Genomic DNA, 23,228 nt, shown 5'->3' on the forward strand with positions numbered 1-23,228 from the left:
CCTCGAACCCACGGGCATTTTGAAAGTTATTTGAACCCTCAAACTTAGAGGATCATTTGAAAATTATTTGCAAAAAGAAATAATGCTTTTAGGGATTTTTGGAAAAACATTTTTTTTGAAGTTTTTATTCTTGCCGTGGAAAAATGCCCATCATCTATATTTTATTTTTCTGATAATTTTAGTATATAAAAACTCTTTATTCCAAATTGATTTGATTTCCTTTTTAACGTTTCAGTTTCCTAGTTTTGAAAATAGGAATAGAATCACTTTTATTAGGAAATACCTCCTGGCCCATTAAGTACTTTCCTATTCTAGCCCAACAAGAGATCATCTTCTTCCTGTGTCTCTCTCACGTCACAGAGATTTTTTCCTTCCATGGACAGAGAATCCCCACCTGCGGGATTCGCGAAATCCTTTCCTTCCCAGCGCCTCCCGTGGCTTCTATAAGAAGCCCCACGTCCTCCTCGTTCCATTCCCGTTGAAACCGCCGCCTCTCCTCGCCTCTAGCTCGCGCACCCCTCGCCGGAGTTAGTCACCGGAAAACTTGCTAGAAAAATTCACAGGAGCTTCACACCTTCGGCCACCCCTCGCTGCACCCCTCCACCCCCTCCACCTTCGTCCCTCCACTCCCTGGAGTCCCCACCTTCGGCCCCCTCCACTTCGGCCTCCCTCCCCTCCCAAGATATCCCCCTCCACCCTTCGGTTCCTCCCCTGGGACCAGCAACTAGGAGGCAGCAGCTCTTCCCACGTCGGCCCCCTGCAGACTCCCTCCTCCCTTTCGCCCGCCCTCCACCTCGCCTCCCTCCCCCAGGAGCCCCACCGCCCCCCCCTTCCCCACTCCAGCCGGCCCCTCCCCACCCCACCGGAGCCCCCCCTCCACCTCGGCCAGCAGCCAGCGAGGAAGAACAGCCCAGCCGAAGGTAACCCCTCCACCCCTGTGTTATTTCTTTTTTTGTTTTTTAGCCATTAGATCTTTATCCTACGGCTTAGATTAGATCTTAGAAGTACCTCTTCGGTTTATATTAGTAAACCAGTGGTTTTTTAGTTCACTTATCCTTAGCCAGTAGTTTTTGCTAGCCTTAGGCCGTTTGCTCAAAGTTTGCAACAAACGTTCTCCGCAGCCTATCACAACCTGCCACGTGTACCCTCTGCTAGTTTACTAGTAGCTGCAGTTTTTCTGTCTAAATTACAAAAACAACAACTTTCAATCTTGTTTTGGCCACAACTTTTGATCCCGAAGTCCAATGACATTGATTCTTTTTCGAGCAGCTCACAAATTTCCTGTAGTTTGTAAAAATGTATAATTTGTCTATGTTTGAAATTTTCGAATATAAGTTAGATCAGATTTAGTTTAAACCTTATTTTACCTATTCCAGGAGTTTAAAAATAGCTTTTAATTTTATTCCTTTTGGTACTGATCACTAGTGATCTTATGTATCAGTGGTAAAAATTTCAGATTTGTTTGAGTATGGTAACTCATTATTTCATGTGAAACAATTTCTGTTTCACCGCTTTTAGGATTTCGGCTAATTCATTTTCTATTTTTGTTTTTAAAATATTTTCTTTATTATTTCAGAAAGATTATTATGTTTTTTTATGTTAGTTAACAGTAGTTTTGCAACAAGTTTTTATTTTATTTTTATTTGTTTTCATTAAATCAATTCTAGCTCCGTAGTAACGTGCAATTGTTTTCACCGTTGTTACATATCCCGTTTGGGAATACTTTCAAAGGTTTTGTGAAAAACACTTTATTTTATCTTAGTTAGATTTATAACTTAGTTATTTGTTATTATTTTCTGTTAGACAAAATCATTTAGTGTTTGACGTAGTAGAAGACTCCCTAGTCTTATTTGAAGTTCTTTCGGATTCCTATTCGCTCTCTCTTTTGTTTTGATTGCTAGAATGATTGCTAGTATGAGTGCTTATGTGAATGATATGTTTGTTATATAGATTTCATCGGAGAGTGACGAGTAGTCTATCAAGTTATTCTCTCGAGAAATTCTTCTTCGTCAACATCACAGGCAAGTCACTTTGATCATACTATCACCTATGTTTTATGCATTGTAGTTCTACCATCCTATGCCCAAATTTGCATGCTGCCTGGGTACTTGGAAACTTTAGCATAAGTTGTAGTATCATGTGGTAGGCACACAACAACCCCGATACTTGGCCCCAGGACGACAATGTTATATTTGCCATGCTTAAGTAGACGGGTTACCGGTTGAGTATATATCACGAGTGATGCGACGTTGATATAATAATCAAGACCGGACTAAGACAAGATTTTCAAGACCTCAGACGCAATGCAACTCTGGGTGAAGGATGGTTGATCGGCTCCCTGGAGAACCCAGTGAATGCCCGGGATGCTGGAGAGGCCATGTCATCCTGCGGAAAGCTTCACCCAGGCTCGAAGAGACGGACGGATATTTTCAAGACCCAAGGCTTACCTGCACAGCCACAAGTCATTATGGGCTCTGGCTTGGTTGTACAACGCGGTGACTCTGGACAGGCGGTGCTAGCAGATGTAGACGAACGCTAGGAATGGATGGGCACCGACAGGGATTCAGAGCGACCCGTTGAAAGACCATGTTTTGATCATCCGGTCTTCAAACACCCTGAAGTGCGAGGACATACACAGAGGCGATCAAATATTGTGGGAACGTGTGCAATACTCTGCAGAGTACTCAAACCTAATCGATTAGCCGTGTCCACGGTCATGGACAACTTGAGCCAAAGGAACTGGAGTTATCTGGATTTCTCAACACCATTAAATATATTTGATGAGGGTAACTATTGACAACTCGGGTACGAGAACTGGTTGGCGGAACCATCTCGTTAATAACAAACAATATAGTAACATTTTGCTTTTAGCCCTCTTGTTGTAGGAGAAAACTTGCTTTACGCTAAAAACTTATAGCCCCACCTGCCATATATGCATATAGTATAGATGATTACTTTTCACCCCTCTCTTATGTGACTTGCCGGCATATTCAATATGCTGACCTACATGGCTGCAACGTCTTATGTTGCAGATATTTTCTTCGACGAGTAAGAGTACGATTCAGGGTTACGGTCTACACTCAACTTGCCGTTGGTGTTTATTGGGACTCCACTCCCTTGACCGCTTCCGCTGAGATATTTAAGGTATATATCAGTTTTACGCTATTTACATGTGATTGCACTTTGATATATACACTGATGTACTGTGTGTGCCAGCATACTGATCCAGGGACGGCACAGATACACAGAGGCTTGACTCGTCTTGAGTCGGGTCGCTACACACGAGGGGAGGGGGAGCGGGTTGCGTGAGGGCAGGGGGGAAGGTGGAGGCGAGGACGGGCGTCGGTGGCGGTGGAGGAGGGGACGGGCGGCAGCGGGGGCGGGGGCGGTGGGGCAAAGTAGATGGCATGCGAGGGGAGGGGCGGGTCGGGTCAAATGGCTGGATAGAGCAGATGGGCGAAAGGTTATTTCTATCTTTTGAAAACCACTTTGCCGTCCACTTTTTTGTCTCTTTGTTGTACACTCGCCGACGACAAATAATGGAATGACGACATATGGAACGTCTGTTTGACCTACCTAGAATAGCACTCCCGCGTGGCCTATGTCCATTCATTGTCATATGCTATGTGGGCTCTTTGTCGTCTACTAGCCGACGACAAAGAATGGACTGATAGAAAACACATATTTTCCATGAGGGCATTCCGTGCCTTCTGTTTTTTGGAAGCAGACGGCAAACATCATCTGTGTCGTCTACTAGTAGACGGCAAAGAATAGATTGATGGAAAATTCTCTGATTCATGTAGTGTCCCACTCAATTCTTTTGAAAGAAACTCTTTCTCTACAAAGGATACATTCTTGGCAACAAAGACTTTGCCTTTAGATCTGAGATAGAAGGTATACCCAAGTGTTTCCTTTGGGTATGCTATGAAGACACACTTCTTCACTTTGGGTTTGATCTTATTAGCCTGAAGCCTTTTACATAAACATCACAACCCCAAACTATAATAAACGACAACTTAGGTTTCTTGCGAAACCATAATTCATACTATGTCGTCTCGACCAAATTATATGTTGCCCTATTTAAAGTGATTGTGGTTGGCTGTAATACATAACCCCAAAATGGTAGTGGCAAGTCAATAAGAGACATCATGGTACGCACCATATCCTATAGAGCACGCCTACGCCGTACGGACACGCCATTACACATATGGTGTTCCACGTGGCATGAGTTGTGAAACAATTTCCACATTGTCTTAAATGTATACCAAATATTCACCTCCATGATCATATCATAGACTTTTTATCTTCTTGTCACGATGATTTTCGACTTCTCTCTGTAATTGGTTGAACTTTTCAAGATTTCAGACTTGGGTTTCATTAAGTAAATATACCCATACCTACTTAAATCAATAGTGAAGGTGAAAAACTAACGATATCCACCGCACGCCTTAGCACTCATTGGACCGCACATAACAGTATGTATGATCTCCAACAAGTCACTTTCCCGTTACATTGTACCGGAAAACGGGGTTTTCGTCATCTTGCCCATGAGCATGGTTTGGATGTATCAAGTGATTCAAAATTAAGTGACCCAAAAGCCCATCAGTATGGAGCTTCTTCATGCTTTTTATACCAATATGACCTAAGCGGCATTCCCATGAGAAGGTGGTACTATCATTATTAATTAACTCTACATCTTTGCTATAAATATTTTTATCATCACTATCTAGATTCAAAAAGAATAAACCATTCACATTGGATGCATGACCATAAAAGATATTACATATATAAACAGAAAAATCATTATTATCTGATTTAAATGAGTAACCGTCTCGCATGAAAGAAGATCCACATATAATGGTCATGCTCACCATAGGCACCAAATAAGAATTATTTCGGTTCATAACGAATCCCGATGGTAATCAAAGAGTGAGCAAGCCAACGGCGATCACATCAACCTTGGAACCATTTCCCACACGCATTATCACTTTGTCCTTTGCCAGCCTCCGTTTAATTTGTCGTTCCTACTTCGAGTTACAAATATGAGCAACCGAACCGGTATCAAATACCCACGCCGTACTATTAGAGCTACTAAGTTACACATCAATAACATGTATATCAAATATACCTTTCTTGACATTGCCATCCTTCTTATCGGACAAGTATCTAGGGTAGTTACGCTTTCAACGACCGTTCCCCTCACAATAGAAGCAATTAATCTTGGGTTTGAGTCCAACCATGGGTTTCTTCATTGGTGCGACAACTAGCTTCCCCGTCTTGAAGTTTCCCTTCTTGCCCTTGCCCTTCTTCAAACTAGTGGTTTTACTAACCATCAACACTTCATGCCCTTTTTTATTTCAACCTTTGCGGTGCAAAACATCTCGAATAGCTTAGGGGTCATCTTATCCATCCCTTGCATGATATAGTTCATCACTAAGCTCTGGTAGCCTAGTGACATTGACTTGGAGAATTCTCTCAATCACTATCTAATCTGGAAGATTAACTCCCACCTTATTCAAGCGATTGTACTACCAAGACAATTTGAGAAGATGCTCATCGATTGAGCTATTCTCACTCATCTTGCAGGCAAAGAATCTTGTTGGAGGTCTCATACGTACCTCTCAACACGGGCATGAGCCTGAAATCCCAATTTCAGCTCTTGTAACATCTCATATGCTCCATCACATTCAAAACATCTTTGGAGCCTCAATCCTAAGCCGTAAGGCATGACGCACTGAACTATCAAGTAGTCATCAGAACGTGTATGTCAGATATTCCCAACACCCACATGTGATGCTTCAGTGGGTGGCACACCGAGCGGTGCATCAAGGACATAAGCCTTCTGTCCAGCAATGAGACAATCCTCACTTTACGGACCCAGTCCACATAATTGTTACTATCATCTTTCAACTTAGTTTTCTCTAGGAACGTATCAAAATTCAGGGGAGCTACAGTCCGAGCTATTGATCTACAACATAATATGCAAAGACATTTTGACTATGTCCGTGATAATGAGTTCAATTAATTATATTACTAAAGAAGTCCCACTCAAATCAACATCCCTTGGGTTGACCAGGTGTAACATGATCCAAATCCACCAACACAAGTCCGATCATCATGTGAGATGAGGTTTTTCCAATGGTGAACATCTCCATGTTGAACATATCTACTATATGACGCATATTCGACCTTTCAGTTTCTTTGTCTTTCTAGGCAATGTTTGTACATGCTAGGGTCGTCAAGTTTAAACCAAGTGTTTTATATGTGCAAAACTGGCTTACACCCGTTGTGTGCGAACGTAGTGTCTATCACACCTGATCATCACGAGGTGCTTCGAAACGTCGACCCTTCACAACGGTGCACACTTGGGGAAAACACGGTTTTATCTTGAAATTTTAGTGAGGGATCATCTTATAATGCTACCATCATCCTATGGAAAATAAGATGCATAAAAGGATTAACATCACATGCAAATCATAAAAGTGACATGATATCCCATCGTCATCTTGTGCTTTTCATCTCAATCTCTAGAGCGCCGGCATGATCTTCATCATCACCGGCATGACACCATGATCTCCATCATCGTGTCAACATTTGGTTGGCGCCCCAACTATTGCTTCTATGACTATTGCTAACTCACAGCGATAAAGTAAAGAAAAAAAGTCACAAATAAAATAAAGACAATCCTGTGGCTCCTACCGGTTGTCGTACTCGTCGACATCCAAGTCGTGATAATCTATACAAAACATGACCATGTCATACATCACATATATCACATCATGTCTTTGGCCATATCACAACACAACATGCCCTGCAAAACAAGTTAGACGTCATCTACTTTGTTGTTACAAGTTTTTCGTGGATGTTATGGGAAACTAGCAAGAACCGTTCATACCTACGCAAAGTCACAATGGTGATATTAAAGTTGTTATTTAACCTTCCACAAGGACCGCCTCTGTCGTATCCGATTCAACTATAGTTGGAGAGAAAAACACCTGCCAGTCATCTTTATGCAACCAAGTTACATGTAAGTCGATGGAACGAGTCTCTCATACGTGGAAGAGTAAGGTTGGTTTGAGCCGCTTCATCCCATATTACTGTTGAATCATGATAATACTAAGGAACTAAGCCATCTTAACATCAACACCCACAAACACTTTGTATTCTACTCGTGCATGTTATCTACACATAAACCTCGCTCTGATACCACTGTTGGGGAAAGTTGCATAGGAAATAAAAAAAACTTCCTATGAACACCTAAGATTTATCTATCAAGATCTACAACTACGAGAGGGGGGTGCATCTATGTACCCTTGTAGATTGCTAAGCGGAAGCATTAAGAAATGTTGTTCATGTAGTAGAACGTCTTTGCCAAAGTTGTCGGAATTGTGACACAAGTCTTAGAATCTTAAGACCTTACAATCCAAACCATCCCCTCTGATTCTACGATTTTTCCCATAAAATCTAAGTTTCTATGATCCTGGTAGTTATGATTCTACGACTCGCGATCCTACCAACGAAGCTCTGATCCGATTCAGAATCGCGATTCCGACAACTTTGGTCTTGGCGATTCTATCATTATCCGTCACGCGATCTAATCACGATCCTTCATGACCTAGCGCCGCACGTATGACACCTCCGCATTCAGCACACATATAGCTCGATGATGCCTTCGCTACTTCGATCTAGCGAGCGTATATGAAGTAGTAGATGAGTTCTCCGGCAACACGACGACATGGTGGCGGTGTTGGTGGTGCGATCTCAAGAAGTACTAAGGAGGGTTGCGTCGTGGCTTCTGGTGCGGCTGCCCTAACTTTCCTTGGGTTTATATGGGGGGAAGGGAGGAGTTGTAGCACGCTAGGGTTCCACCTAGGATGGGGCGGCGGCCAAGGTGCCTTGGCTGTTGGAAATATGCCCTAGAGGCAATAATAAATTGGTTATTATTATATTTCCTTGATCATGATAATCGCTTATTATCCATGTTAGAAATGTATTGATTGGAAACTCAAATACATGTGTCGATACATAGACAACACACTGTCCCTAGTGAGCCTCTAGTGGACTAGATCGTTGATCAAAGATGGTCAAGGTTTCCTGGCCATAGACAAGTGTTGTCACTGATAATGGGATCACATCATTAGGAGAATGATGTGATGGAAAAGACCCAAACTATAAATGTAGCATGTCAATGTATTTGTTCCTATGACCATGAGATCATGCAACTCCCGGACACCGGAGGAATACCTTGTGTGTATCAAACGTCGCAATGTTACTGGGTGACTATAAAGGTGCTCTACAGGTATCTCCAAAGGTGTCTGTTCGGTTGGCGTGGATCAAGACTAGGATTTGTCACTCCGTGTGACGGAGAGGTATCTCGGGGCCCACTCGGTAATACAACATCACAACAAGCAATGCAAGCAATGTGACTAAGGAGTTAGTTACAAGATCTTGTATTACGGAACGAGTAAACAGACTTGCCGGTAACGAGATTGAACTAGGTATGGAGATACCGACGATCGAATCTCGGACAAGTAACATACCGAAGGACAAATGGAACAACACACGGGATTAACTGAATCCTTGACATAGAGGTTCAACCGATAGAGATCTTCATATAATATGTAGGACCCAATATGGACATCCAGGTCCCACTATTGGTTGTTGACCGGAGAGTGTCTCAGGTCATGTCTGCATAGTTCTCGAACCCGCAGGGTCTACACACTTAAGGTTCGGTGACATTTCGGTATAGTTGAGTTATACGTGTTGGTGACCAAAAGTTGTTCGGAGTCGCAGATTTGATCCTGGACGTCATGAGGAGCTCCGAAATGGTCCGGAGGTAAAGATTGAAAGATAGGAAGTCCTGTTTTGGTCACCGGAAAAGTTTTGGGCTTATCGGTAGTGTACCGGGAGTGCTGGGAGGGAACCAGGGGCCATCGGGAGGGTGTCTCGACCCAAAAGGCCTCATGGGTTGTGGGAGGAGTCAAACCAGCCCATTGTGGGCTGGATTAACCAAACACTAAGGCCCATGCAGCTAGAGGTGGGAAAACCAAAAGGAAAGGAAGGGAAGGAGTCAAAGTAGGAAAGGAATCCTACTTGGAGTAGGATTGGAGGTGGACTCTTCCACCTCCTCCTAGTTCGGCCGAACCCCAAAGGTTTTTTTGGCTCCCTCCTCCCCTCCCTCCTTCCTATATATGCTAGAGGATTTAGAGGGAAAAGCGAGCCCTAATTGCCACGTGCTCCCTCTACTTCTCTCTGGATCTGTTTCTCCTCTAGTCTAGTTCGGCGGTGCTGAGGCGAAGCCATGCTGGATTAATTCACCACCACACCGTTGTGCTAGAGATCTCGTCTACCTCTCTACCCCTCTTGCTGGATAAAGAAGGCGGGGATCATCATCGAGCTGTACGTGTGCTGAATGCGGAGGTGTCGCCCGTTCGGCACTAGACCGGGATGGATCATGATGGGATCGTGGGACGGATCGTGATGAGATCGCGGGCGGGCTGCGATTTGGATCATGAAGATGTTCCACTACATCAACCGCGTTATATACGCTTCCGCTTAGCGATCTACAGGATATATAGATTCACTCTCCCCTCTCGTAGATGATCATCACCATGGATAGGTATTGCTTGTGCGTAGGAAAAATTTTGTTTTCCATGCGACGTTTCCCAACAGTGGCATCATGAGCTAGGTTCATGCGTAGATGGTATCTCGCGTAGAACACAAAAGAGTTTGTGGGCGTTGATGTTCAATTTTCTGCCCTCCTTAGTCTTTTCTTGATTCAGCGGTATTGTTGGATTGAAGCGGCCCGGACCAACTTCACTCGTACGCTTATGAGAGACCGGTTTATCGACTGACATGCAACTTGTTGCATAAAGATGACTCGCGGGTGTATGTTTTTTTAACATTAGTTGAACCGGATTTGACCGAGGCAGTCCTCGGATAAGGTTAATTAGCAATTTGCATATCACCATTGTGGCTTTGCGTAAGGAAGATGCGATCATACTAGATACCCATAGCAGCCAAGTAAAACATGCAACAACAAATTAGAGGATGTCTTACTTGTTTTTGCAGGGTATGCATGTGATGTGATATGGCCAAAGACGTGATATGATATTTTGGATGTATGAGATGATCATGTTGTAATAGTTAAATATCGACTTGCACGTCGATGCTACGACAACCGGCAGGAGCCATAGGGTTGTGTTTAAACTAATGTTTGTGCTTCCAGATGCTTTTACTATATCGCTAGGTTGTAGCTTTAATAGTAATAGCATAGATAGCGTGACAACCTCGATGGTGACACGATGATTGGGATCATGATGATGGAGATCACAGTGTGGCGCCGATGACGATGGAGATCATGTGGGTGCTTTGGTGATGGAGATCAAGAAGCACAAGTTCGTGGCCATATCATGCCACTTATGATTTGCATGTCATGTTAATCCTTTTATGCACCTTGTTTTGCGTAGGACGACGGTAGAATTATTAGGTGATCCCTCACTAAAATTTCAAGATAGGATTGTGTTCTCCCCGACTGTGCACCATTGCGACAGTTCGTTGTTTCGAGACACCACATGATGATCGGGTGTGATAGACTCAACGTTCACATACAACGGGTGCAAAACAGTTGCACACGCAGAACCCTCGGGTTAAACTTGATGAGGCTAGCATGTACAGATATGGCCTCGGAACACAAGAGACCGAAAGGACGAGCATGAATCATATAGTTGATACGATCAACATGGAGATGTTCACCACTGAAACTATACTCAACTCACGTGATGATCGGACTTGAGTTAGTGTATTTGGATCATGCGCCACTCGAATGACTAGAGGGTTGTCTATTTGAGTGGCAGTTATTAGTAGTATGATTAGCTAAACTCAATTATCATGACCATAGTCAAAAGGTCTTTGCAAATAATGTTGTAGCTTGCACTATAACTCTACTGTTTTTTTATATGTTCCTAGAGAAAATTTAGTTGAAAGATGATAGTAGCAATTATGCGGACTGGGTCCGTAAACTGAGGATTGTCCTCATTACTGCGCAGAAGGCTTATGTCCTTAATGCACCACTCGGTGCACTGAACCTTGAGTGTCGTGTGTTGATGTTGCGAACATCTGACATACACGTTTTTTATGAGTACGTGATGGTTCAGTGTGTAATGCTTAACGGCTTAGAATTGAGGCGCCGAAGACGTTTTGAACGTCACGGAACATATGAGATGTTCCAAGAGATGAAATTGGGATTTCATGCTCGTGTCCTTGTTGAGAGGTATGAGACCTCCGATAAGATTCTTTGTCTACAAAGTAAGGGAGAAAAACTCAATCGTTGAGCATGTGCTCAGATTGTATGAGTGCTACAATCGCTTGAATCGAGTGGGAGTTAATCTTCCAGATGAGATAGTGATGGTTCTCCAAAGTCACTGCCACCAAGCTACTATAGCTTCGTGATGAACTATAACATATCAGGGATAGATGTGATGACCCTTGAGCTATTCGCAATGTTTGACACCGCGAATGTAGAAATCAAAAGGGATCATCAATTGTTCATGGTTAGTAAAACCACTAGTTTCAAGAAGGGCAAGGGAAAGAAGGGATACTTAATGAAACAGCAAACCAGTTGTTGCTCTATTGAAGAGACCCAAGGTTGAACCCAAACCCCAGACTAAGTGCTTCTGTTATGATGGGAATAGTCACTAAAGAGGAACTATCCTAGATACTTGGTACATGAGAAGATTGGCAAAGTCGACAGAAGTATATTGGATATACAAGATGTGTACTTTACTAGTACTCCAAGTTGCACGAGAGTATTAGATACCGGTTCGGTTACTAAGTGCTAGTAACTCGAAATAATAGCTACGGAATAAACGGAGACTAGCTAAAGGCGAGGTGAGGATATGTGATGGAAGTGTTACCAAGGTTGATGTGATCAAACATCGCACACTCCCTCTGCCGTCGGGATTAGTGTTAAACCTAAATAATTGTTATTTGGTGTTTGTGTTGAGCATGAACATGATTAGATCGTGTATATTGCAATACGATTATTCATTTAAATAGAATAATGGGTATTCTATTTGCTTGAATAAATACCTTCAATGGTTTATTGAATCTCGATCGTAGTGGTACACATGTTCATAATATTGATGCCAAAAGGATACCAAGTAGTAATGATAGAACCACTTACTTGTGGCACTTCCGCTTGAGTTATACTAGTATAAAATACATGAAGGAGCTCCATGTTGATGGATCTTTGTACTCACTCATTTTTGAAATGTTTGAGACATGCAAACCATGCCTATTGGTATAAACGCATGAAGAAACTCCTTGCAGATGGATCGTTTGGACTCACTTGATTTTGAATCACTTGAGGCATGCAAATCATACCACATGGGCAAGATGACTGAAGGCCTCATTTTTTCCAGTGAGATGGAACAAGAAAGTAACTTGTTGGAAGTAATGCATTTTGATGTGTGCAGTCCAATGAGTGCTCAAGCACGTAGTGGATATCGTTATGTTCTTACTTCACCGACGATTTCAGTAGATACAGGAGTATTTACTTGATGAATCACATATCTGAAATATTCAAAAGTTCAAGATATTTCAGAGTGAAGATCACCGTGACAAGAGTATAAAATGTCTACGATATGATCATAGAGATGAATATCTAAGTTGCGAGTTTGATACGGAGTTAAGATAATGTGGAAATTGTTTCACAACTAATGCCATCTGGAACACCATGGTGGGATGGTGTGTCCGAACATCATAGTCGCGCCCTATTAGATATGGTGCATACTATGATGTCTCTTATCGAATTATCACTTTCGGTTTTTGGGTTAGGCATTAGAGACAACCACATTCACTTCAAATAGGGCACCACGTAATTCCGTTGAGATGACATCGTATGAAGTATGGTTTGGAGAAACCTAAGCTACCGTTTCTTAAAAGTTTGGGGCCGCGATACTTATGTGAAAAAGTTTCAGTGTGATAAGCTCGAACCCAAAGCGGATAAATGCATCTTCATAGGACACCCAAAACAGTTCGGTATACCTCCTAGCTCAGATTCGGAAGCAAAGTGTTTGTTTCTAGAAATGGGTCCTTTCTCGAGAAAAAGTTTCTCTCGAAAGAATTGAGTGCGAGGATGGTGGAAACTTGATAAGCTTATTGAACCGTCACTTCAACCAGAGTGTAGCAGGGCACAGGAAGTTGTTCCTGTGGCGCCTACACCAATTGAAGTGGAAGCTAACAATAGTGATCATGAAGCTTCAGATTAAGTTACTAGAAAACCTAGTAGGTCAACAAGGTCACATACTGCTCCAGAGTGTTACGGTAACCCTGTTTTGGAGGTAATGTTGTTGGACAACAATGAACCTACAAGCTATGGAGAATCGATGGTGGGCCCGGATTCCAAGAAATGGCTGGAGGCCATGAAATCCGAGAGAGGATCCATGTATGAAAAGAAAGTGTGGACTTTGGAAGAACTACTTTATGGTCGTAAGACTATTAAATACAAATGGATCTTTAAAAGGAAGACATACGATGATGGTGAAATTCACCATTAAGAAAGCTCGACTTGTCTCAAAGATGTTTCCGACATGTTCAAAGAGTTGACTATGATGAGAATTTCTCACTGATAGCGATGCTAAAAGTCTGTTGGAATTATGATAGCACTTGTTGCAGTATTTATGAAATCTTGCAGATAGGATGTCAAATCATTGTTTCCTCGACGGTTTTCTTGAGGAAAGGTTGTATGTGATACATCCAGAAGGTCATGTCGATCCTAAGGATGCTAACAAGTACGCAAGCTCCAGCGATCCTTTTATGGACTAGAGCAAGCATCTCGAAGTTGGAATAAGTACTTTGATGAGTGATCAAACCTTTTGGTTTTATATAAAATTTGTGAGAAACTTGTATTTCCAAAGAAGTGAGTGGGAGCACTATAGAATTTCTAATGACTATATGTGGTTGACATATTGTTGATCGGAAATAATCTAGAATTTCTAGAAAGCATAAAGGGTTTTTTGAAAGGTGTTTTTCAAAGGAAAACCTGGATTAAGCTACTTGAACATTGAGCATCAAGATCTATAGAGATAGATCAAAGCGCTTAATAAGAACTTTCAACGAAATGCATGCCCTGACAAGTTTTTGAAGGAGTTCAAAATAGATCGGCAAAGAATGGGTTCTTGGCTGTATTGTAAGGTGCGATTTTGAGTAAGACTCAAAAAGCCTAACCATGACAGAAGAGAGAGAAAGGACGAAGGTCGTCCCCTATGTCTTAGTTGTAGGCTCTAAAGTATGCCATGGTGTGTACCGCACCTGATGTGTGCCTTGCCATGAGTATGTGAAGGGGTATAAAGAGTGATCCAAGATTGAATCGCTGCACAACGGTCAAAGTTATCCGTAATAACTAGTGGACTAAGGATTTTTTTTCTCGATTATGGAGGTGATTAAAGAGTTCGTCGTAAAGAGATACATTGATTCAAGCTTTGACACTAATCCGAATAACTATGAGTAGTAAAACGGATTCGTATAGTGGAGCATTCATTTGCAAAACTTTCAAATGGCGCGTGGTAGCTGCATCTATAGGATGACATACAGATTTGTAAAGCACACAGTGATCTAAAAGATTCAGACCCGTTGACTAAAAACCTCTCTCACAAGCAAGACATGATTGAACCCCATAATTGTATGGGTGTTAGATTCATTGCAATCACATAGTGATGTGGACTAGATTATTGACTCTAGTGCAAGTAGGAGACTGTTGGAAATATGCCCTAGAGGCAATAATAAATTGGTTATTATTATATTTCCGTGTTCATGATAATTTTTTATTATCCATGCTAGAATTGTATTGATTGGAAACTCAAATACATGTGTGGATACATAGACAACACACTGTCCCTAGTGAGCCTCTAGTTGACTAGATCATTGATCAAAGATGGTCAAGGTTTCTTGGCCATAGACAAGTGTTGTCACTTGATAATGGGAACACATCATTAGGAGAATGTTGTGATGGACAAGACCCAAACTATAAATGTAGCATATGATCGTTTCAGTTTATTGCTACTGTTTTCTCCATGTCAATGTGTTTGTTCCTATGACCATGAGATCATGCAACTCCCGGACACCAGAGGAATGCCTTGTGTGTATCAAACATTGAAATGTTACTGGATGACTATAAATGTGCTCTATAGGTATCTCCGAAGGTGTCTGTTGGGTTGGCGTGGATGAAGACTGGGATTTGTCACTCCGTGTGACGGACAGGTATCTCGGGGCCCACTCGGTAATACAACATCACAACAAGCCTTGCAAGAAATGTGACTAAGGAGTTAGTTACGGGATCTTGTATTACAGAACGAGTAAAGAGACTTTCCGGTAACGAGATTGAACTAGGTATGGAGATACCGACTATCGAATCTCGGCCAAGTAACATACCGAAGGTAAATGGAACAACATACGAGTTTAACTGAATCCTTGACATAGAGGTTCAACCGATAGAGATCTTCATAGACTATGTAGGAGACAATATGGACATCCAGGTCCCGCTATTGGTTTTTGACCAGGGAGTGTCTTAGGCCATGTCTGCATAGTTCTCGAACCCGCAGGGTTTGCACACTTAAGGATCAATGACGTTTCGGTATAGTTGAGTTATAGGTGTTGGTGACCGAAGGTTGTTCAGAGTCCGGTATTAGATCCTGGACATCATGAGGAGCTCCGAAATGGTCCGGAGGTAAAGATTGATATATAGGAAGTCCTGTTTTGGTCATCGGAAAAGTTTCGGGCTCATCGGTAGTGTACCGGGAGTGCTGGGAGGGTACCGGGGGCCATCGGGAGGGGTGTCTCGACCCAAAAGGCCTCATGGGCTGTGGGAGGAGTCAAACCAGCCACTAGTGGGCTGTCTGAACCAACCACTAAGTCCCATGCGGCTAGAGTTGGGAAAAACCCAAAGGAAAGGAAGGGAAGGAGTCCAAGTAGGAAAGGAATCCTACTTGGAGTAGGATTGGAGGTGGACTCTTCCACCTCCTCCTAGTTCGGTCGAACCCCAAAGGGTTTTTTGGCTGCCTCCTCCCCTCCCTCCCACCAATATATACTAGAGGATTTAGAGGGAAAAGCGAAACCTAATTGCCACGTGCTCCCTCTACTTCTCTCTATATCTGTTTCTCCTCTAGTTTAGTTCGGCGGTGCTTAGGCGAAGCCCTGCTGGATTAATTCACCACCACCACCACGCCGCCGCGCTAGAGAACTCATCGAGCTGTACGTGTGCTGATCCGGAGGTGTCGTCCGTTCGGCACTAGACCGGGATGGATCGTGATGGGATCGCGGGACGGATCGTGATGAGATCGCGGGACGGGCTGTGATTTGGATCGCGGAGATGTTCCACTACATTAACCGCGTTATATACACTTCCTCTTAGTGATCTACAAGGGTATGTAGATGCACTCTCCCCTCTCGTAGATGATCATCACCATGGATAGGTATTGTGTGTGCATAGGAAAAAATTTGTTTCCCATGCAATGTTTCCCAACATTGGCACCCAAGGAGAGTGGGGCCACAACCACCTCCTGGCCAGCCCAACTCCTTGGCCGCATGGGCCTCAGGTGGGAGGGGAGGCCAGCCCACCAGGGGCTGGTGCGCCACCTCTCATAGCCCATGGGGCCCTTCGGGGCAGGTGGACCGTCCCGGAACACTTCCGAAACCTCCATCACAAAAGTAATAACTTTGCCGAACTATTCCCAAACTCGAATACCAACTTCCCATATATCAATCTTTACCTCCATACCATTCTAAAGCTCCTCGTCATGTCTGGGATCTCATCAAGTACTCCAAAAAACCTTCAGCCACCAACATAATAACTCAACTATATATATATATATATATACATAGAACGTTAAGCGCGTGTTGACCTTGCGGGTTCAAGAACTATGCAGACATGACCGAGACAACTCTGCGGTGAATAACAAATAGCGGGACCTGGATGACCATATTGGTTCCTACATATTCCACAAATATCTTCATCGGTCGAACCACAAGGCTGAGGATTCAATCAATCCCGTAGGCAGTTCTCTTTGTTGAGCAGCATGTTACTTGCCCGATATTGGATCATCGGTATCACCATACCTAGTTAAATCTTGTTACCATCTAGTCTCTTTACTCGTTTCGTAATACAAGATCTCTTCACTAACTCCTTAGGCATATTGCTTGCAAGCTTGTTGTGATGTTGTATTACCGAGTGGGCCTAGACATACCTCTCCGTCATACAAAGTGACAAATCCCACTCTTGTTCCATGCCAACCCAGTAGACACCCTCGGAGATACCTGTAGAGCATCTTTATGATCACCCGGGCGTTCCATGGCGTATTATACACACAAGGAATTGCTCCATGGCATATGATACACACTCGTTCCATGGCGTATTATGAAAAATCCCACTCTCGTTCCATGGCGTATTATACACACAAGGAATTCCTCAAGTGTCAGGGAGTTGCATGATCTAATGGTCTTAGAAATAGATACTTGACATGTAGAAATCAATAGCAATAAATTTAATGATATGATCACATGCTACGCTTATGGCTGGGTCTTGTCCATCACATCATTCTCCTAATGATGTGATCCCATTATCAAATGACAACTCATGTGTTTCTTTAGGAAACCTTAACCATGTTTTATCAACAAGCTAGTCTAGTAGAGGCTCACTAGGGACACGGTGTTGTCTATGTATCCACACATGTATATGAGTTTCCAATCAATACAATTATAGCATGGATACCAAATGATTATCATGAACAAGGAAATATGATAATAACTAATTTCTTATTGCCTCTAGGTCATATTTACAAAACCATAAAGCATTCACCTCCTCGGTAAAGGCTCCAGAAAAGAGGTTGATATCTACGACACAACTTCATTCATATAGAGTCTGTTGGGCCTCCAAGTGCATAGGACATCATCAATTTTCCCTCAACTAGATGACCTAAGGTTTTATCAACATGTGGGATGTGTAGGATGAAGATGGTATGTCTTTTTTTTAGTGTAAGACAATAGGATAAAATCCTACTGCATGTATATATAAAGCCAAGAGTTACACATGTACAAGATGGGGGTGGAATCGGGAGGGGGGGAGGTGGGCAGGGTGGGGTTACATATTATGTGGTTTCATCTAGGGTGGCTACAATGTTATCTATGTTTTGCACCTTGCTAGTAGGCACACGGTGTCTAAGATTGGAGAAGTCTTTTACAAACCGACGCCGCCAAGCCCCAAGAGATGGGGTTATTTGTTCAAAGCACTTATTATTTCTTTCCTTCCATATACTTCAGGCTGCCACCAGAAAGACATCCATGAACATGTCCCTGGGGTGCGCTGTCCTCTGGTGTTGTAGCTTCTCTAGTCTATGTTGTCGTTCTGACCATGTGATGTTGAGCATATTCCAACAGCGTTGGCTAAAGCTGCATTCAAAGAAGAGGTGTTCCAGCGTTTCCTCTATGTGTCGATCGCAAAGCATGCAGTCAGAGTTGCCCCATGTTGTAATGTCGTCGCTTGAGCATATTCCTCGTGTTGAGCCTGTCCATCAGCAAAAACCATCCAAATACCTTGATCTTTGGTACACACTTGGTTTTGCACAGCCATCGAAACGCTGGATGCACCATAGTCTCTTTGAAATAGAAATGTCGATATGCTGCTGTCTCAAATGTGCCAGCCCCCAAGAACACACCCAGTCATCTCCCCTAGGGTTTAGTTGCACTTCTCTAATTTCTTGTTGCATCATCCTGAGTTCATCATACGCTTGTTCGGACAAGGGCAGCGAGAAGGCTTCTTGAAGTGAGCTAGTCCCCAAGAAGTTCTGAACCGAGTCATCTTCAGTTCTAGCAAAGGAGAAGGCCCAAGGGAATTTTTCTGCATATACGGCATTGTTCCAGTTGTCTTTCCAAAAGAGCGTCGAGAGGCCATTGTTGACATTGACTCGCGTTATCCCTCGGAACACCGGCATAAGTTTGGTAAGTTCTTTCCACCAGAAAGAGCTACAATGATCTTGCGCGTGGGGTATTGCTCCCCCGTAGTGTGTGTTCCAGATCAATGTTACCCACGGGATGTCTTTTCTATTGTAGAACTTGTGGAGCATCTTGAGAAGCATCGCGACATTTTGTAGTTTGAGGTTCAGGACCCCTAGGCCGCCATTCTCTTTCGGGTGGCAAACTGCGTTCCATGCTACTAGAGCATTACTTTTGAATCCATCTTCAGTCTTTTTTCTCCATAGACACCTCCTCTGAAGTTTATCAAATTGTTCTACAATCGTTGGGGGGATTCTGAGAGTCCCCATTGGGTACACCAGGAGCGACGTGACCAGTGAGTTCATCAAAGCCAATCTGCCCGCATGCGACATCAGTGCCATGGCTGCTGTGATCTTCCTCTCCGCTTTACAAACTAGCGGTGTCATATCCAGGACGGTAGGTTTGGATGTACCCAGTGGAAGCCCTAGATAGGTGAACGGCATTGTCGCCTGCGCACAACGAAAGATCGAGATGATGTTGTCACATACCTCTTGTGTCACATTGATAGGAACTAGGGTCGATTTCTGATAGTTAATCCTGAGCCCTATCGTCGTGGCGAAGTCATCTAGTATCCTTTTCATCGGCGTATTGTATTACTAGAAAGTCAGCATTGCCTCTTGGGTCGATAGGGTGGGATAACAAGCCGAAGTTTAGTTGTTGGTTGATCTCTGTTTGGAGTATGTCCGCCGCCAGCACAAATATCAATGGTGAGAGAGGGTCCTCCTGTCTTACTCCACATCGGCAGGGGAATTGTTTACCAGGGACTCCATTCAGCAATACTGATGATTTTCCTGATGAGAAGATGCATTGCATCCATTGGATCCATTTGGAATTAAACCCCATATGTTGCATTATGGTGATCATAGCCGAGTGTTCAACCATATCAAAAGCTTTAGCGAAGTCTAATTTCAGCAGGACTATCTCCCTTCGAGAGCTTTGACATTGGTGTATATACTCGAATGCCCATGCTAAGCAGTCATGTATAGATCTACCATGCAGGAACCCGTACTGGTTTCGATGCACAATCTGTAGAATGATCTTCTGTAGTCGTTGTGCCAGTATTTGGTGATCATCTTGAGGCAGCAGTTAAGCAGGGTGATGGGACGTTAGTCGTTCACTGTCTCAGGAGAAGCCGTCTTGGGGATGAGCGTGATGTGCCCATAATTCAGAGGTTCCAAGTTGAGATTACCTCGGTGGAATTCATCACAAAGATCATAGAAGTCTTTCATGATGATGTGCAAACAAGTTTTAAGAAAGGCTCCGTCAAAACCCTCTGGTCCTCGAGATTTGCCTGCTAGCATCTCTTTCACTACGGCATCTATTTCTTCTTTGGCAAAGGGGATCGTAAGAGCTTCAAAGTCTACTTCTTGTCTCCGTAGTTGCGTTAAATCAAACCGTATATCTGGAGGTCCCGCCGCGCCCATCCTTGTTCTAGAAGTGTCAAACAGGAGGGCCTCCTTGCCGGCATGTGTTTCAACCACGAGCCGTGCATCAGTTTTGATTGTTGCCACAAAGTTGCGTCGATATCGTTCAGTTGCAACAGTTTGAAAAAACTTTGTGTTTTCATCTCCAAATTTGATCCATCTGATGGAGCATCTCTTGCGCCAGTATTATTTCTAGTATGTTAGCAACCTGAGAAGGTGATTTTTGAGGATGCGTCGGAAGTTTCGTTCTGGCGTGGTGAGAGTGCGTCGATCTTCGAGGGAATATAATTCCAGTAGCGCCTTGTTGGTGTTGATAGTTGCGACCTTAAGGCGGGAGATACCACCACTCCATCGTCGTAGTGCAAATCGAACAGCTTTAAGTTTCTAACAGATTATTGTCGCTGCATCGCTATGTCGACCATGTTTGATGGGTTTATTCCATGCTAGCGAGACTGTCTCCATAAACCCTAGGTGAGCAATCTAGTACGTTTCAAAGCGGAACGTCTTGTTGCGTGGAATGTTGGTTTGTATTTCGACCGCATAGGGAATATGATCGGATACAGGCCGTGGCAATGGACGTACCAAAGTGTTGGGAAAGGAGGTAGTCCAATTCAGAGACGTAAAGAACCAGTCGAGTTGTTCGAGCAGGGGGTTTAGCTGCATGTTCGACCATGTACATGCTCGGCCTTTGATTGGGATCTCCGTTAACGTCTGCTCACTGATAAATTCATTAAATGTAAACATGTCGTGAATGTTACCTCCGGGTAGGTTGTGGTTCGTTGGAGCCCTAATGTAATTGAAATCCCCTAGGATCAACCAGTCCTCAGTCGCCATGATGTCAAGATCAAAGAGCCAAGAAGTGAAACGAGCCCTTTGATCCCCTTGGCAGGGGCCATATATGTTCAATAGCTTCCAGGTATGCAAAGACTGTGTTGATGAGAATTGTACTCCTAACGCAAAATCTTCTTCTACAAACGTAGTTCCTACAAATATAGAGTTGTTCCAAATCGTGACTATCCCACCAGAAGCCCCTCGGGAGGGAATATATGCAAATTTGTCGAATCGTTTAGGACACAATGTACGTAAGGCATGTGCATCAAACGAGGGCATTTTCGATTCTTGCAAGCAAATGATGGAGCAGCTGCTGTCACGAATAGCATTCGATAGAGCTAGATGTTTTTTGGGCGAGTTAAGTCCACGAATATTCCAACATAAGACGTTCCAACTACGCAAAAGTACCATAGAGATTCAAAGAGGAGGTGGGCAAGCACAAGATCAAACTTGGCTATTTGCAGGGCCTGAATCTTCGTGAAGAAGCTCCGAATCTGCAAGTTCTGCTGCAAGTATAGCACACAGCTGCGTCCCAATGTCCTGCATGGTGTTGATGGCAGTAGGAGGAGGGACCTCAAGTGTCGGGGCACGATCAACTTCCTGAAGAGCAATATTGGGAACCATCCTGGGCTTAACTTTGGATTTAGTGATCTTGCCCTCTGCCATGGATGGGATCTTGAAGCCATCATACTTATTTGATCTCAGGCTGCGGCGAAGGTTGGAAGTATCCACTTGCAGTTTCATTTTGCCTTTGTGTTTCAGAGAGATCTTGCTGACTTGTAGTGCCTGATCCCTGCTGCATTCTGCTTCCAATAGCTCTGAAGGCTCATGGGGTGGAATGAGTGCTTGGTCAGGGGAAAGTGCTTCTATGATGACATAATATGATGTACTGTTCATGGGGATATCAGGACAGATGTTGCTAAAGATTATGCCATCATCATTCAGAGCAACTGCAACTTCCACCTGCATACATTCATGTCTGAAGCCATAGTCAGAATTCCAAGGGCCTTTGGAAGCCATTAGAGGTTTGATGGCCCTAAAGATGAAGTCATTTAGCTGCTGTCTTGGAGCTGGATTAGTTAGAAGCAGGGTGAGCACTGATTCTCCATGCTCAGATAAGCCAAATCGAATTCCACTATTGTGAACTTCCAGGGAGATTCTCAGAAGACCCTCAGAGTGTTGTTGCTGGTGTGTTTGGGAGTGTATCACCAGGGGATTCAGAGATCCAGCAGATAGGTTGGAGCTAGCAAAGCTGTGAGAGTTAGTGATAGCATCATTCCAAGCTTGGGAAGCACTATCTGAGATGTTATCTTCAGGGACCAGGCCATCTTGTACTTGTAGTCCTTATGCAGCAAGCCAAGCTTGAAAGTTGTAGAGATAAGGAGGTAGTTGTGGTGCCTGTGGTGGGGAGGCAGGCCACACTCCCCATCCATCGTGTTGATCCTGTTGCTGTGGAGTTTCATGGGCAGGAGGAGCCCCCTGGGGTTGAGCTGCATTTTGAACTAGCCAGTTATGCACTTGCTGTTGATATAATTGCTCAGCAGTGAGCTCCGGGCCAAACTGAGGGTGTGGGTTGCCATTAGGAGGAGGTGGTTCCTCCCCCGCCGGGGGAACTTCAGGTAGTAGACCATTCCAGTCATTGCTACGAAAGATAGTAACTTGCACAGTCCAGCAGTCCCTAGCACCACCAAGTTGCCAGACTACAAAGCTCTTTGGGATCAAGCGCATATTAAGGACTCTCACTTTGAGTGGAACAAATCTCCTATCCTATCTCGGATTATACCAGGAAACCGAAGCACCAAACCCTCCTAGATATTTATGAATGTAGTACTCTGTTTGATAGTCATAGGGAAACCCAAAATACATAATCCAAAGTTCAGGCCCAAAGGTGGTACTACGATGATTCAGAGCTTCGTTGTGAGGTAC

This window comes from Hordeum vulgare, chromosome 1H (genome assembly GCF_904849725.1).
Source record: "Hordeum vulgare subsp. vulgare chromosome 1H, MorexV3_pseudomolecules_assembly, whole genome shotgun sequence".
Classification (NCBI taxonomy): Eukaryota; Viridiplantae; Streptophyta; class Magnoliopsida; order Poales; family Poaceae; genus Hordeum; species Hordeum vulgare.